The 6,000-nt window shown below is 36.8% G+C and overlaps 1 pseudogene; it reads right to left on the minus strand.

Moving 5' to 3' along the window:
• Positions 1-5,610, minus strand: part of LOC149190559 (ruBisCO large subunit-binding protein subunit beta, chloroplastic-like) — a 76,591-nt pseudogene extending 70,981 nt beyond the window's left edge.
• Between the last annotated feature and the right edge of the window lie 390 nt (positions 5,611-6,000).

The raw sequence follows: 6,000 nt of genomic DNA on the forward strand, positions 1-6,000 counted from the left end.
CTTCTCTCCCTCTCTATCTATATCCTTCTATCTATTCCCTCCCGCTCTCCTCTCTCCCTCACTCTCTCTCCATGACTCCCTTGTCACCCCCTCTATCTCTCCACCTTTCTCCCTCTATGTTTTTCTTGTTCCCTCCCTCTCCTACCCCCTCCAATTCCATCTCTCTCTCCTCATCTCTATCTTCCTTCTTCTCTATCCCTTATCTCCCGCTTTCGTCTATCTCTCCCCTCACAAATCACTCTCCCTCTCTCTCTCTCTTCTATCCAACTCTATCACTATCTCCCCCCCTCCCTGTCCTTCTCCATCTCTATGTCTCCATCACTCTCCCTTCCCCTTCTCTCCCTATATCTATCATCTCCTCTTTGTTATCTTCCCTCCTCTCCTCTCTCCCTCACTCTCTCTCTCCATCTCTCCCTTATCACTCCTCTCTCTCTCCACCTCTATCTCTCCATGTCTTTGTTATTTCCTCCCTCTCTCCCCCACTCCAACTCCATCTCTATCTCTCTCTCCTCTCTCTTCATTCCTCTTGGTCCCTCTCTCCCACCTCACTCTCTCTCCCCCCCACCATTCTCTCTTTCTCTCTCTCTATCCTCCAACTTTTTCATTGTCTCGCTCCCTCTCTCCAACCCCTCCTGAACTCTCTCTTAAATTTGATCACATTGTATTGTGTTTAAGAATTTATCTAAATTAGAAAAACTTAATTGGTTGTAAAATATTAAACCTATATTTTGAATCAATCATGTCAAAGAAAATAAAATAATGAAAAACTTTAAAAAGTCATGCACTATATTTAATCTATTATAATTAGTCAATTTTCTTGCTCTCATCCCTTGGATCCTTATATATATATATATATATATATATATATATATATATAAGGATCCAAGGGATGAGAGCAAGAAAATTGACTAATTATAATAGATTAAGAACCGGCATAGATCCATCTTAGCTTAATTTTATTAAAACCTTATTTTAGTTTCTACGGGAATATTTTTAGTAGATGTTGGTATCTAAATTTTACTATCCATTCCACTCCAACTTCATATTTTAAGTATCATTCTTGGCCATTTAACCTTTCTTATTCAACAATAATCCTTAGAAACTAAGTCATATGTTGTCATTTTCGTTATTTTGAGGTTGGGATTAATAATTGAAATTTTTATATTTAAATGAAACTTTTCAGAAAAATCACAGGAACTTGTACCAACCTATGATTGCTTTATTGTTTGACATGTTGTAGCACAGGTGGGCAAATTCGAAGATTATGGGCATAAAGTACAAGAAGATTATGGGCATAAAGTACAATGTACAAGGATGGTGAAACAACTATTCACTTTTAGTTTTGGAGAAAACAAGTGTCCAGTCAAAGCTGGTCAAACCCAGCCACTTCATCACTTTTTCCTAATTTTTGTGCACAAGATATTTTCCAGTTTTAGAATTTTTGCATAAATGGAGGAACAGACCTAAATTCGACCTCCTTGGGATGTAATTAATAGAATATTGTTAGTATTAGATGGAGAAATAATAGTTTCTTTTGTTAGAGGATTCACGATAAATAACCCATATGGGAAAACTATGTTTTAGAATGGTTTTTATGAACATATGAGAAGATGTAATTAATAGAATATTGTTAGTATTATATGGAGAAATAATAGTTTCTTTTGTTAGAGGATTCACGATAAATAACCCATATGGGAAAACTATGTTTTAGAATGGTTTTTATGAACATATGAGAAGACAACTTGTGTATCTTTCATTCAAGACATAATACAAACTTCTTCAGCAATTTTATGTTTCAAGATTTAGCAGCTACACTCTTCTGAATCATTTCATAGTGTACTTGTGGAGTGTTGAAGGGCCCTCACCACCTTGCTGGTACACTTTATCTTTACTCTGTTTTTCTTACTAGCTGCAAATTCAAATTTAGCAATTAGTCATTCCATGTTCAGAGTTAAAAGTTATGTTAGCAGAATTATCAGTTAAGAGAACTTGAATTTGTTTTGAAGAGAGATCCTTGTAAGAGGACTCAACTAATCTTGATCTTGAAATTGATATTTATAAGTTGTTGTCATACAATTTCCAGATTTGTTTGCTAGCTTTAGTTTTGAAGGATAGTTCTAGTTTTATTTCCAAAGTGATTTAAGATTGGAGTTTTAAAATTCAATTTTCAGTTTGGTAAATGATTCTTGTAAAAGATCTAATTGATATTGGTTTATAACACTGCTCATCTTACTCACTGTGTGATTTGAAAATACTTTGGATTGTTGTGATTGTAAAAATTCTTTGAAGCAATATTCTTGTAAGGGAATGTAGGATTACAATCAATCATCAACACTCTGCTTTTGTTATTTTTGCAACCAGAATTTCATAAAGATTTGTTTCATTTAGATTGATGTTTGAGTGATAATTAAGGATCTTTTGTAAAAAGCACTGTTAATTTAGTCCACTAGGTAGCCATTAGAATCTTAGAGCCTTCTAGATCTATATATTTCAGGTGAGCGCCTCTAAGTGTACTTTCCTAGGTTGATAAAAGAATTAAGAGCTTAAAATGCCTTGGTAAGTTGGGACAAAACAATAGTCATGAGGATAGAGGGTTTAGATATATCTCAAATTGTAACACTTTCCATTTTAGATTCAATTAAAAAAATGTTGTAAAATTAAGTTAAAATAAAATATTTTTACTATGAAATAAGTTATCATTTTTTGGCATGTGGTATTGATAAACCATGGTATTGGCCCATGGTATTGTAACAAAGCAGATTTACAAATTAATATCCATGGTAAAGTGAGGGTGAATATCCATGGTTAAAAATCTTGTCATATTGTTATAAAATATTTGATTGTGAAATAATTTATGTTTTTTGGGAATGTGGTATTGTTATAAAATACTTTGGTTGTGAAATAATTTATGTTTTTTGGGCATGTGGTATTGATAATCCTTGGTATTGACCCATGGTATTGTAACAAAGGTTATTTTTTACAAGATAATAATGTCTACTGTAATGTGAGGGTGAATATCCATGGTTAAGAATCTTGTCATATTGTTGTAAAATAAGTTATGGTTTTTGGACTTGTAGTATTGATAAGCCATGGTATTGACCCATGGTATTGGTTGTAAATCATGCAGTATATTTAATCTATTATAATTAATCAATTTTCCTGCTCTCACCCCTTGAATCCTTAGCTAACATGGATCTATGTCAATTCTTTATATATATATATATATATATATATATATATATATATATATATATATATATATATATATATATATAAAGAACCGGCATAAATCCATCTTAATTTTATTAAAACCTTAATTTAATTTCTATGGGAATATTTTTAGTATCCGTGATGATAGAGGGTTTAGATATATCTCAAAGTGTAACATTTTCCCTTTTATATTGTTGTAAAATTAAATTAAATTAAAATATTTTTACTATGAAATATGTTATGGTTTTTTTACATGTGGTATTGATAAGCCATGGTATTGGCCCATGGTATTGTAACAAAGAGAATTTACAAGTTAATATTCATGGTAAAGTGAGGGTGAATATCCATGGTTAACAATATTGTCATATTGTTATAAAATATTTTATTTTGAAATAATTTATGTTTTGATGGGTCCAGCCCACGTGGTCCCACGCTAGCTCAATCTACATGGACTTACACTAATACTTTGGTTTGATTAAAAAGCGATTGTAAATGATTCTGGTGGTTGATTGACATTCAATTCACGGTACCTTACTTGGTCTCTCCTTATGACACCTGCCCTCCTCGGAGTTGACAAACCCTAATCCCCTTAATTCGCTTTTCCTCCGCCGTTTCGCGCCTGTTCGGTCATTTTCACTTTGTGACTTGCTCTGTGGTCTCGTTCTGGTCTCGGCTCCGCCTCTGGTTTCTCTGCCTGTGGGGAGAACCCTGTTGAGCTCCCGTTGGTTTTTATGATGAAACAATGCTATTCAACCCTGTCTATCCGTTGCTGTGGGAGTCGATGTATTCACTTCAGGTTTTATTGGTAAGTTCCGGTTCCTCCACTGCACAGTCAACTTGTTTTTACGACTGTGTGAGCATTCCTGGGTTTGTTCTGGTGAATACTGTTTGTTATGGTCCTTTTGGTAATTTCATGGTGAATGCTGGTGATGAATGGTTGCTGGTCTGCTCAGCTATCAAATGCACAGTTCGATGGCTGTCCAACTTGGCTTTCCTCCGGCGCTCGGCTTTATAGAACATGTATGGTTTCATTCCGTGTTATATTTCTTTATCCACCATTTATACCGGAACTAACGTTCCGCAGCCCCTTCGTGTTCAGGGTTAATACTTCGATTCTACTGGCCTGGGTCTCGGCTCACTGCAGGTATGGCCTCTCCGTCTCTACCATACACGGGTTTTCTTTGGTTTATTCACAGCTTCGTGTCATAGCTTTCTTGTACAGGGTTATTATCTGGTTTCAAACCCTAACCCTTCACCTTGTTTTGTGTTGGCAGGTGTGGCCGGTTCCCGTGGATTCGCAAGGGTTACAGTCACTCCTTTCCGGGTAGCTCTGTCCTTGTTTCACTTTCTCACAGTGGTTCTTGGTCTTGGTTGCATTTGCTTTCGCCTGTTGTATGTATACTATATGTCTGTCGAACCTGAGTGTGTTGGGTTAACTCCAACCCGTAGCCGCAACTTGGAGGGTTTCTGTGAGCCCTTGATAGCTCGGTTCAATGAACCCTCGTTGCACAGTTTTATGGAAGTTGAATTATATAGGCGTACAATGTAATATTCAGTGGCTTATAAACTTAATTGTAATTGGTTTTGTTGCTTACCCGGTCTCGACCGTGGTCTGGTACGCTCTGTTGTGTTGGTTTGCGCCTTCCCGCCTTGTGCTCACTCTCGGCCTTGGCTGGTCGATAGACTCTTTGGAATTGTAAAAACTCTGTTATTTTATTTACCTGAAATGAATTGAAAACACAGTAGTATACATGTACATTCTGTTACAGAGACAAAAATCTTGGAACTGTGTGTTTAATTGTGCACTGTATTTGATGAAGGAAGAAAATGTATGTATTTCTATTATTCTCCTTTACATGTTCTGCTGCTGAACCCCTCTGGGTTATTTCGTTTGTCTTTTTGTACAATAGTTTGGGCAGTTAGTTAACTGCTTGGTAGTTATGCTATTACAGTTTGTGCAGTTACTACAGGCATACGTTTCCTTTACTATTTGTTTGTTCACTTGTCCCCTTTATACCATAAGGGTTTTCTGTTTACATACTTATTGACACTAATCTATCTTTAACACTTCTAACTAAAACCTGTTACAATAATTAAAATAAAACAAACATAAATTAAGACAATAGAGTTTAATGTTGTAGTTGACCCTGAAAGAAATTAAACAAAAAAAACATAATAACTCTGACAGGCTTGCTGTCCAGTTTAATGAACCGTTCATCTTCCCCAATCTTCTTCCGAAACTGTGTTCACCCCCTCTCGGTCTTCACCCTGTCGACCAGATGCTCCTGCATCAGGATGCTGGGGTAAAAGAGAGATCTCATGGCTCCGTTCCATGAGTTCCTCCACCGAGTAGCCAGCTTTCTGAATCTGTGTCTCGTCGAGCCAGGAGCTGTCCTCCATTGGACGGTCCTTCCACTTGACGAGATAACGCAGATACTCCTTCCTGCGCGTCTTCTTGGCTACCTGTGTGCTGAGGATTCCTTCGATTTCATGGGTCCAGACCGAAGGCAACTGTTTCTTCCAAAGACTGCTCTCGAACTGGGTGTCCCGTTGTGGCTGTACCATTCTACCATCTTCCACCTGGGCATGATATGGGAACAGGTCTGCCACGTTGAATATGGGTGATATACCTATATCAGGTGGCAGCTGAATTTCATATGCGTTCGCTGAAAATTTGCGTAGAATTTTGCATGGGCCGATTTTCTTGAATTTCAGTTTGTTATACGTACCCTTAGGAAATCGTTCCCGGCGTAAATGTGCAAGGACTTCGTCTCCAACTTCAAAATTCAC

Source organism: Pinus tabuliformis, chromosome 3_1 (genome assembly GCF_031772625.1).
Source record: "Pinus tabuliformis cultivar Carrire ecotype Pingquan chromosome 3_1, CPIR1, whole genome shotgun sequence".
Taxonomy (NCBI): Eukaryota; Viridiplantae; Streptophyta; class Pinopsida; order Pinales; family Pinaceae; genus Pinus; species Pinus tabuliformis.